The sequence below is a fragment of the Python bivittatus genome, unplaced genomic scaffold (genome assembly GCF_059951505.1).
Source record: "Python bivittatus isolate LINGU-HERP-01145 unplaced genomic scaffold, Pbiv_v1 ctg000410_np1212, whole genome shotgun sequence".
Taxonomy (NCBI): Eukaryota; Metazoa; Chordata; class Lepidosauria; order Squamata; family Pythonidae; genus Python; species Python bivittatus.
In genome coordinates, this window is record NW_028277067.1 from 1,584,098 (window position 1) to 1,596,350 (window position 12,253).

A 12,253-nucleotide genomic window follows, 5' to 3' on the forward strand; every position below is an offset into this window, starting at 1 on the left:
AATAAAGACAGATCCATAAAGAGTGAGAGTTTTTATTATGATGAGAATTCAAGACTCAGAAGCTGAGAGCTATCTGCAGTATAGAAAGTAGGAATAAAGGGAACTCTTCCATGAAAGGGCAAAATACAGGATTTTTCATTTTGCTTTATTCTGAAGTAATATTGTTTATTTAAATATTCATGTAGCCGTATTTCTAGCCAAAGTCTATCCAAGATTTCAAAAAACAAAAAAAAGTTTGAACATTTAAAAATATGGCTATATGTCTGATTCTGCTTAGTATTTGAGACCATCCAAAGTTAGCTAGGTACTTCCTCCTGAGTTGAACCCAGTTTTAAAACTTGCAAAAATTCACACTGGGAATACACATGGACAGTAGGTGGTGCTAGAAGCAAAAGCAGATCCTTAAGTTTTTCTTTAAAATTTTTGTCCATTTTTTCTCAAGGAGTAGTTCTGGCCTTTCATAATTATATCAGTTTCTCTGTTTTTGCCACTGTATAAAACCTTATGCAGCTCTCAAAACCTGATTTTAAATGAGACTCAATGCATTCAGAGCTAAGTGTTATTTTATATATATACAGCTAACTCCCAAATCCTTTCATTTTTCCTCACAGAATATTTTGCATAAGAATGAACAATAACACTACCCTTATCCACATACCCATGTAACAACAAAATGACCTTACAACAAAAGAAATTGTTAAAATCTGAATCTAAAAATTAAATAAAACATAAACTAAAATAATACCTAAAAAATAGGAACCGTGATGAACCCTGTATTCTCAAGAATACAGTTGAACTTTCCAGAGAAGCATTTCCCCTAGGGCCACAAAAGAAAGGACTATATTTGACTGATAAGCATGTTACCTTCTGAAATAATCTACCTCATTTGTAGATTTACATTTGGGGTGGTTTGCCCTCAGACTATAAAGTAACAATATATATGGAGGCTGGGAATCAAATGGGAGGAGGTACATAACTGAGGGTTTTACTGTAATTCAATTTAAAAGTTAAAATAGTTATTTGAGTGATCCCATAAACTAACTGATAATAACGTCAAAGTTTCCAAATAGGTGCAATATAGCTTCACCAATCTGTCAGTGATTGAGTGTTGGTATTTTGTACCAGCTACATTTTTTAGATCATATTCAAAAGTAGTCTACCAAGACAGTTTATTACATTAATCCAGCCCAAAAATCACAAAAACATGAATACCACTACCCACGTTTCTGTCTTTTGGTCACAGGATCTTAAGAGTGGGAAAATATGTCAAATAGTATCTGATGGTGTTGATCCAAAGAATCCACTACTGTACTACATCATCCTGCCTGATGATTATCCAGCCCTTGTTTAAAAGCCTCCAGTGAAGATGACCCCACTACTTTCCGAGGTTCCAAAGGTGGAAACTATTTCTGAAAATTTCTGGACTGGACAATTATAAGTCCAGTCCAGAAATTTCTGGACTGGACAATTATAAGCAGGTGCTGAAGTGGAGAGTCTAACTATTTGGTGTGTTGCCTCACAGGACACAGCTGCTAAGGGGGGGGGGTGTTGTAAAGAAAGCAGGCTTTTCTGATGCTCCTTGCAATCCTTCCTCTATGCTTGTCTATTTCTGAATACAAGTCTTGAACTCTTATGAAAGAGTGTTAAACCCATCTCCAAAAATAGCCTGGCTAACATGTTGCAGGCATGGAAGTGGGGGCATAGGTAGAAACTGGAGAGAACTCTATTGGCATATAGAGTGAGTTGTCTCCTACTTTATCCCATATCCCAACTCTGCAAGTGGGACTCATCAATATGGCTAAAAGATGCAGAGGAGGGGTGCAGGGTATGGAGGGTGGGAGTGATTAATTAATGAGCAAGCCCCATCTTCGTTTACTTCTAATACACTTATTGGTGATGGAGCTAGCAGCATGCAACTGGCAGAACCTGGCTCTCTTTCCCAGTTTAAATGGACCTGTGCAGGACAGGATTAAGGGTCTCTCAAAAGACCAATTGCTAATCCTGTTTTTTAAACACAAGTCTAACACACTTTCAAATGAACTTTAAACCCATGGAAGACCTGAGATGCACTTCAGAAAGCATCAGCTAGGGTTACATGGGCAGGCACCACTGCAGAAACCATGTATCTGATCTCTCCTTTAAATGTTTTAAAAAAAATTATTTAAACTTTAAAAACATTACAATTAACATTTCTTTTTAAAAGGTTAATTGCTTGTGATATATTAATGCAATGTACTGGAAAGTGTGAGCATTGGCATGATGGTGCCAAGTGACAGGAGAGGGAGCAGTTTGGAGTAGGCTAAGTGGTTGGGGTAGAAGGTAGTGTGATTGAGAGGCTGAGGGTGGTGTGATTGATTGGGTTAGGGGTAGAAGGTGGCTGGGTTGGGGGTAGAAGGTGGTTCAAGAAGCTTTTGATTCATGGAAGTTGTAGTAATGCTAACACCACTTTTATATTATTTATTTACATTATGTTTTCCTCTCATGGGGGTCAAGGTAACAAAAATGGTTCCCCATTCATACATTTTTATCCTTATACTATCCTCTAAATTAAACTGAGAGGAAGAGATTGGCCCTAAGCCTCTGAGATTTGACAGCCCCAGTCATTTTGCCTGTGTCAAGAATAGGAACTTGCGCTGATGATTTAAATCAGAAGTGGGCAATTTTGGCCTTTCCATTGTTATTAAGCTACAACTCCCTGTATCCCTCATCTTGGGCCTTATGGGATGAAGTTTCTGGGAATTGTACTTCAGCAACATCTGTGGGTTACAGATTGTCATCTTTTCTTATAATCACAATGCTATTTTATGTTTTGTGCTCACATTCTGCTAACGGTACAAAGATGTCTCACTAACCCTTTTTAAAGGACATGTGCCCACATGATGTTGCCTTGGTCTTATCCCCAGCCCACTGTGGAAGCAATGTAAATTTGTCATTATCTGTTCCAGTTTTAAAGTAGCATTTTTCTCCTTCTCCCAACACAATTGCTGTATGAATGAGCTACAATGCTTCATTGATGAGATTGATGCTAATAAGATCTGCCCAACTCCAGCTGACTACTTGAGGCTGCTACAGTCACTGCTTCATGCCTCTGATTGCCAGACAATGCCCTCCTGGACCACTTAGCCTTGGTTGCCAGAAAGACCAGGCATCTGGTTTCTGCAGAGGCATCTGCCTGCATAATGCCTGTCTGCTCCTTTGAAGAACCACCATGTGGGTATCTTATATACATGGGTTTAGTGTTCTTCTGAAAGAGCATTGGACTTTAAAAACCATATTTAGTTTTCTTTTGAAAGAGCACCAAACCTGCCTATTAAAAAAAAAAAATGGCACTCCCATCAATTTAAACCAGGAAAGGGAGATGGGTTGTGCTAGTTGTATATTGCTGATTCTGTCCCAAACGAATGCATTACCAGCTTTCCACTGCTTCTGCCAAGAATTGATTTCATGTGGCTATACTGCCAGTTTTATTGTTTGGGAGGAAGCCATTTGCCCACTTTATCAGCTATTTCTACATTCTGCCATTTATTTATTTATTTATTTATTTATACAATTTTTTTTATAACTGCTCATCTATTAGAACTCTAGGCAGTGAACAAAATAAAAATACAATATAATAAAACAACCATTTGAAACAATAAACAGGCCCCAATAAAACTCACATCCACTGACAACCACTCCATGCCAGCAATATCAACATCCTGGCCCCAGTGCCTTGGGGAAAAGCCAGGTCTGTGCTGCTTTTCTGAAAGCCAACAGGGTCAAGGCCATCTATATCTGTGGGGGGAAGCTGTTCCATAAGGCAGGTGCCATGACAGAGAAGGCATGCTTTTGAGGCCCCACCAGGCAATACTCCCTCACTGAGGGAACACAGAGAATGCTCATCCTTCCTGATCTAGTAGGATGAGCAGAAACCATCAGGGATAGGTGATCTCGCCAATAACCTGGCTCCATGCCATGCAAGGACAACCAGCACCTTGAATTGCACCTGGAAGCCTACTTGGACCTCATGCAGCAGTGGAGTTACATGGGCGTACTGAGGTGCGCCCACTACTGCACATGTTGTTGCATTCTAGACCTGCTGCGGCTTCTGAATTTTCTTCAAGGGCAACCCCATGTAGTATGCATTGCAATAGTCCAATTGAGAAGTGACTAAGGCAGGAGTGACCATGAGCAGTGCCCCCCAATCTAGGAAAGAGTGCAACTGGACACAAGATGTATTTGTGCCTTTCTGGCCATGGCTACCACCTGCTCTTTGAGCTGAGAGTCTAGAAGAACCCCCAGATTGCGCACCTGCTCTGACTGGGGGAATGTCACCAGGGGACCCTAAAACCCACAGCCACTTGGTCTTGTCAGGATTGAGCCAAAGCTGATCCTTACCCAGCCAGGCCCATACAATCTCCAGGCACTGGGAAAGCAACTTGATGGCATCACTTGAGTGGCCCAGGCAGAAATATAGCTGAGTATCATCAATGTACGACGGTTCTTAAGCCAGTGCTGATGGATGTTAAATTGAAGCAAGGAGAGAGTCAAGTCCTGAGGTGCTCTGCAAAGCAGTGGCTTAGAGCTGGGCCTCTCCCCCACTGCCAACACTGACTGGAACCCGTGTTACAGGAAGGAGGAGAACTACAGAAGAATAGTGTTTCCCACTCCCAATCTCCTGAGCCAGTTAAGAAGGATACCATGATCAATAGTATCAAAAGCCATTGAGAGATCAAGTAGGGCCAGGATGGATACACTACCCCCATCCCAGGCCTGTCAGAGGTAATCTACAAGTGTAATAATACCATATTAGTGCTATATCCTGGCCTAAAACCCAACTGTAACAGGTCCAGATAATCTGCTTCCTCCAGAGCACTTTGAAGTTGTAGGCTTAACACCTTCTCAAGAACACTTTCCCCAAGAAGAGAAGGTTGGAGACTGGACAAAAGTTGTCCAGAACTGCTATGACAGTTAAGCAACCATAGTTGATGTATGCAACTTCGTTATTGTTTTCTGAAGGAGAACCTAACAAGAAGAATTAGAATTGGAAGGTTTTGTTTGCCAATGGTTTACATATGCACAGTTGCTGAAAAGATTTAAACTAGATAAGAAAAGTTATGAATTTACCACTGAGAACACTGAGTTTGAATATGTTTAGGTATGATGGATAAACAAATGGAAAGACAACACAGAAATTCATTTCTTTATATGATAACTGCAGCGTGACTCCTATGTGCGCAAAAATAGAAGGATTTACAAATACCTACTGCTGAAGAATGGATATTGAAATTAATGGAATTGGCAGAGATGGCAAAACTCAGCGCTTTCCTCAAAGACGGCACTGTCTAACTTTGTCTCTAATTGGAAACCACTCTTAGACTTTTTGCTTGATACTCAGAAAAGTCCATCTTTGATTTTGGGATTTGCTGATTGATGTTATAGAAATATCTTGTACAAATTATATGTATTATCCAAATAGATTGATTTTAGGAATCTTCTTGAATATTATATTAAAAACTATTTTTACTATGTAAACTTTTAGATACTGGAGTAAGAGGCGAATATATTCTGTATCTATACCTGTACTGAGGAAAGTCAGAAGCTACTCTTTCTTTCTTATGCCCCCCTTCCCCGTTTTTTTTTCTCGTTTTCCTTTCCTTTTTCTTGATTTTTCTGAATTTTGACTTTATTTGAAAACATAATAAAATTTATAATTTAAAAAAAAGTTGTCCTGCACTGCTGAGCCCAGGGATGACCTCACTGCCATTCTTTTGCCGTGCTTATTGACCAGTCTCTCCCACATCACTCTATGCCCAGCTGATAGGTCACATGCCCAGTGAAGGGATGTTGGATGAAACTCCATCATATTTCATCTCCCCTTCCTGCATATGTGTATGTTGGCCGGGCTATTTTTTTATTATCGATTGAGTGCTCTTCCAGAAGATGTTAGACCCATCTTTAAACAAACAAATCTAGTGGTATTCCAGAAGATTATCCAGAAATAATCTGAGTAACAAGTCAGTGGCCCAGATAAGTTCTGCACCAGCAACCTTTCACTTGAGCAGCTTGAGAGTTAGCTAAAGCCTCCATCTCAGGAGTCCCACTGCATATTAAGGATAGTTACCTGTGACTGTCTTACCCCCCCCCCAGTACGTGTTATTTGGTGAGAGGGGAAATGGAGCCAGGGGAATCCAACAATTACTGCCTTTAAATTAACCCACATAAAAATTCTCAAGGACAGCACCAGTCACTATCCTCATCACGAAGACAAAATATAGTTTGGCCATCAATGCAGTAGTAACTATGCTAGCATTCCTTTCTTCTGACTCAAGGCATAGGAGGCTGCATTGGGAATCAAGTTTTTTAGATGTAAGACAACTTTATTTCCATCCTCATTTTCTCCTGCTTGATAAACAGCCAAAGAGGTCCTGATGACCAATAGGTAAGTTTCTTTGGGAGTTCTGACCCTTTCGAATTAATTTCTTTAGTTTGCTTCCTTGAAATGGAGGCAGAGTTATGCAATGCTTAAGAGCCATTCATTTATTTAGAACCATGAGTAAAATTGCTGCTTCTAATTTGTGGTAAGCATACAGCAAGTAACAACCAAAGGTATTCTGTGATGTGCAGGAGGAGGGGGGAAAGTGGAAGTAAAGGAGGAGGAGGAGGGAACCTGTAGTTACTGCTGCCCCCAATCACCTGGTCTATGGCCCTCTTTGATTCCTTTTACCTATATCAAAAGAAGGGATTTGCACTTGATATATGAAGTGTTTTGTTTTGTTTTGTTTTTTGGTATTGAATGCTTGGAAATCTCTAGAAAAACTGTCCAGACACTATGCTTTCTCCTCCTCCTCTTCTCTATTGACTCATATCCCTTTGAGGTTTACATTAGTTTGGGTTTTTTTCCCCTCTTGATGCTGATGCAGTCTTGGGAATCTACAAAAGTTTGAGTAGGACAGGAGAAAAAGGGAAAAGATACTTCGCTGCAAAAAGGAGGTCCATACAAACACATGACAAGAAGGGAATATATGGCGTATTGTGCAGTGACCAGTTAGAAAATGTTGTGTTTAAAATATTGTGCAATCCAATTTTCAGCAGGTTTTGGACAGGTAATGGACCACGTATAGCATGCCCTGTCAAAGTGATGTTGAAGTGTGTTTGGGTAAATGCATTTTAGAATTCTGCCAATAGAAGTCTCATCCAAAACATCATAGTAAAAGCACAAAGAGCTCAACTTTTGGATATCTACTTTAATATGTTTATGTACTGCTCTAGGCATCCTGCCTTCAATTTGTTCAGTCTTCCTCCTCTTCATTATTTATGCTTCAAGTGATAAGAGCATATGCAAGAATGTGCCTTCCTTGTAGTATTGGAGCAATTAGCTTGTAAAAATGCCATATTTTCTCTACCCTTGGCAGGCATCCTGTGTCCCATGAGAAGGCACACTGCTCCATTCCCTTTGACTCAGAATGCTCAGATAGACGTAGGAGAAATGCCTACAAAAAAATAGGAGCAAAGATTGGACAAAAGTTCAAGCATAGGTTTTCCCAGGCTATTGACCTCACAATGCTTCAAGTTCCCAGAACTACATTGAATAAAGGATTGAGGTCCTGGTCTAAGAAGTACTTTCCAGGATCTGGATTCCTGACTGTATGATAGAACTTGGGAATCAGCCATGGAGACCCACCACAGTGAGCAGATGTGTTTAATGTCCATTGCTTTACTTCAAACCTAGAAATACAGTTCTTGGGGTGAAACTTGCTGGAAATTGTGCTTCCTTCCTTGAAAGCCTTTATTTATCACTCCAGATGTAAATAAGATAGTTACAATTGCTCAATGAATGTTAATATCTCGTAGAAAGTCTCTCTTTCCTAAGATTGAGCGTTGGTTTTAAAAACAGATTCCAGCAGTAAATTCTGATTAAATGCAATCCCAACCTGAAAGTTGGGCATCTGCAATAAATATTCTAGGGGTAAGGGTAGAGTTGCAGTGGAACATATGATTGTAATTCTGGTGCAAATTCATGTAATTATCAGAAAAAGACTCTTTGTTTTCTTAAAAAACAAAACAAATCCAGAGACAGCTGCCTTTACCAAGTTAGACCATTTGGTTCATTTAGATTAGTACTATCTATACCAATTGTCCAGGATTTCACACTAGAACCATTATCTGCCTTGGCAACAGAGATCCCATTGAACCAGAGATCAGAGAGACATACCCTTCCATTATTGTCCAGCTAGCTAGGCCCGATAGAGTGAATACCTGAAACTGACTAGCTGCTGGGTAACCATTTTGTTACTTTAACAGGGGAGGAAGTAATTGAATCTGACAAATATAGGGAAACTGGCAAATATGCAAAAACTCAGTTCAGCATTCCTTATTGTTTTCTGGATACAATAGTGCTGTGAAGAATGCCAGATCTAGTGCATCTTAAGATAGATGTGTTTCAGAATATTGTTAATGTGGTTTAACACAAATATGTCCCCTTTTCTTCTCCAAATAAAATTGTGGAAGTATGCTGTGCTCTCCTCACCTCACCCTTTTTGGGAGCCTGGAGAGAAGTTGGTGTCAAAAAAAGAAGAGCAGGAAGTGACAGGCATGAAATGAATTGAGGAAAAAGATGTGCTAGTGAAGAAGGCAAATGCTGGGAAAGAAAGAACTGTGGTGGAAGCTGGTAGTGACCAGAGAGGAAGAGCATGCCTGTGCCCAACACTGTCAAAAAAGACCTGTGATCATACTTACTACTGATCACCTGACTTCACCTCCAAGTAATGAGTATCAGATAAGAGGGGGAAATACTACTTATACAAGTAATGCTGATTTAAGGTAGTCTCGCTCATGAACTGTGAACAACATTAGGGCAACTTCATAGGACCAAAGGAGAAAATGAGTTTTGTCAGAGCATGGTTGTACTGCAGTTAAGAGCAAGTGGGATAGAGATTAAGCAACCTAGCAGTGTGTCTTTCTCAACTACATAGCTGAAATCCTATCAGCCCATCCTGAGTCATCAGAAAACTATGCCGACATAAAATTTCCTCCCTTTATCTTTCATCTATGTTTTATTGCATCTGTTCTGACTCTCTGGCCAATGGCAGTGTCCTGATTACGCACCTGCAGGGCATGTTAAACAACGCAATTAGTTGATTACTCCAATTTTGCTTCTGTTCCACCTTACAAACATCATCAGTTGGTGGGGAAGCATCCACCAATCACAACAGTGATGCAGGAATTGGGCGAGTTATGGTTGTAAGTTTCCCTTTCTCTTGATAAATAAAGGCTGGGAAGTGAATGGACACATGAAGGAAGTTGAGTCACATACATATATTCAACATTTGCATGAATGTAGAATGAACCCAGTAAAGCAGAAGAGTGATGGTCTTACACTTTTGTGCAATTCTTCAGCTATGCAAATCTGCTTGACCCAGCAGCAGCTCCAAACCAATATTTTACAAGCAGCAGAAGCTTCTGTGGAAGTGCACATTCTTGCTTTGCCCTTTCTACATCTCTCTCCCAAACCATAAAAACACAGAAGGATCAGACAGAAGGAAGTCCCCTCCATTTTGCAAAAGTAGAATGATTACCTATGCTTTCGGGATGTGTTTTATATACTGTATCAAACTGCATCCAGCTCTTTTAGGGAAAAAAAGATAATCATAATGGAGAAGCTTGCCTACAAACCAAAAAGGAGAGGACATGCCTATATCAGCCACAAATGGCCAATCAGCACTGAGTTGATCTCACAGCTGACAGAATGGGTGGTGAAGTTCATCAGATTTTACACATATTTCAACTGCCCCTAGATGCTGTTAGGAGGAAAACAAAAATGTCAGTATACCTGAGGATGACCTAACTCTGTCTCATTCATGGGCTGGAGATAAGATGATGGTAATACCTCGTGGACACAGCAGAAACAAGACGCTGTCAGAGCTAGATGCAAGAAAGGGAACATCCCAAATATAAGATCTACCTTGATTTGAACAGTGACTCCAGTGACTGCATGGACAACATAGACATTAATTGCCATTGCCTTCTGGGATTGTTTTTTTATCTTCTCAGTGTAGTCTACCTTGTTCCCAGTTGATAAATTTGGAATCCAAACAGTATCTTTTCAGCATGAATAAAATCCTCAGTTTAAGACTGAGATCCAAGGGAACCATTCAAAGTCTGTGATACTAATAATGGATTGGATGAGGGAAAACAAAATCAAACTTAAGCCAGGATCGACAGGTGCTCCAAGCCAGGCAAAACACAGTTCCGTGAAGAGGGACTCAACCTAAGTTGGATGGATAGAACTCAGTGTGTGTTACCTGCCCCCATTGTCTTGCTCCAGATAACAATGTTTGGACTCCACATTTCCTTATTGAGAATCAAAGAGAAGCTGATAATCAAATATATCAAGGTCCAGTAGAATTGTTGCCAAGTCTGACCAGCTGCTAGATTCACTCCAAGTGCTAGAGCTACTATCTGACTGCTGTATACACACATATCTATGTCACCAACTCTTCCATTCCTTTATATCTTGCAGTGCTGCTACGTTCCCTCAGAAAAACACTTCAGGAGATTGGATGACAATACTGGACTCTTCTGCAGAGTTACTTCCCCCAACCCAATTAAGTGTAAGAACACTGGGTTACATTGCAAGTCTCAGTCTCTAAGTTGCTGATCTGTTGTTTGCAACAAGTGTATAATAATTATGGCTTTTATTTGTGATAATTGTCACAGTATTTTTTTAATGTTCAAAAACTCAGAAATCATTTTTTAATGTTAAGAATAGAAATGTTATCAACTCTTGAATTTGCTCCTGCTTTTTCATTTTGGAAAGGCATGCTATGCTTAATCTCTCTCTTTCTCTCTCTCATAATTCTTAACTTCATGATAGAATCCTAGATTTAAGGGTGTGTGGGGTTTCTTATTGGAATGATTGCTGGCCCAATAAAAAAACACACATTCCCAGGTATTCCATTCTGTAAAAAAATAATAATAATAAACTCAAAGCTTCATTCTCTAGCCAGTATTAATGTGTGAGAAGCACTGAAAGACCAAAATATGTAGGCCTTTCTTACAAAACAAGTAGACAGAATAGTGGCTAACACTTTGTTTATATTTCTGTTTCTAGAAAGGATAAGAAGCTGGGAATTTGAGGTTTACTGCTTTCGCCATCCAGATTCCTGTGAACTAAAGCTTTCTCCTTTTCTGTCACAGAATTGCACTCCGCTCTTTAACAAAAGGTCATCTCACAAGTTTGTCTGACCACCCTTCTGATCCAGTTCTCAAAAAGAGTCTGCAACATATGGCTTTCTGTCTTCTCTTTCCATTACAAATGCTCTTAATATCTTTTTCTGTTCCTCCCAGTGGCTACCAATGTCCCAAACCCAGACACCACATGTGTCAATAAATTATACTGTACATGCACCATTGAAAATAACACTGTTACCGCATGTAAACAAGTATTGTAACAAATCTGGGAATCCAGGTCAGAAGATGCAATCCTTGGCTAGACGTGTGTAGAATAAGAAATTACAGCTCATACTTCTAGCGCAGTGTTTCTCAACCTCAGCAGCTTTAAGATGTGTGGACTTCAACTCCCACAACTCCCATGCTGGCTGGGGAATTCTGAGAGTTAAAGTCCATACATTTAGCATTGCTGAGGTTGAGAAACACTGTATTTGAAAATCACCATTTGTGTGGTAGGACTATGAAATTTAGGAGAGTCACTCTACTCCATATTTGTTATGAAGAACCCACACACATACAGAAGCATTGGCTGGGAACTGGACATGTTAATCAAGATGCATTGTGCTGGGCTATTTAATCCCTAGCTTCTGCCAATCCAGAATTATAGAAGCACGTAGATCAGAATGAATAGCAAATTCAAACTAATTATCTGATTGATCAGTCACTTAATAATTACGTTTTAAATTACAGTTTCTCTATCTTCATGGGCTTGGTTCCTTCACATTTGTGTGGTATTTTAATCAGTAAAACTCTCTTGATGAAGATTTATCATAATTCCACAACATACTACCTTTCAGATGTGTTCTTCTTGCTAGCTAGGAATCATGGAAGCTGAAGCTGCTCTATTTATCCTTAGTAGCAGGAATGACTCTTAGCACAGAAGATCTGTTTTATCTGTGGCTAAGCAATAAGAGTTCTAGTTCAGACTTTATATTCAGAAACATAAATTTATTTGTTTTATTCATTTATTTATATTTCAGATTTGTCACCACCCATCTCACGCTGGGCGGTTTACAGTAAAAACAGAATAAATATTAATTAA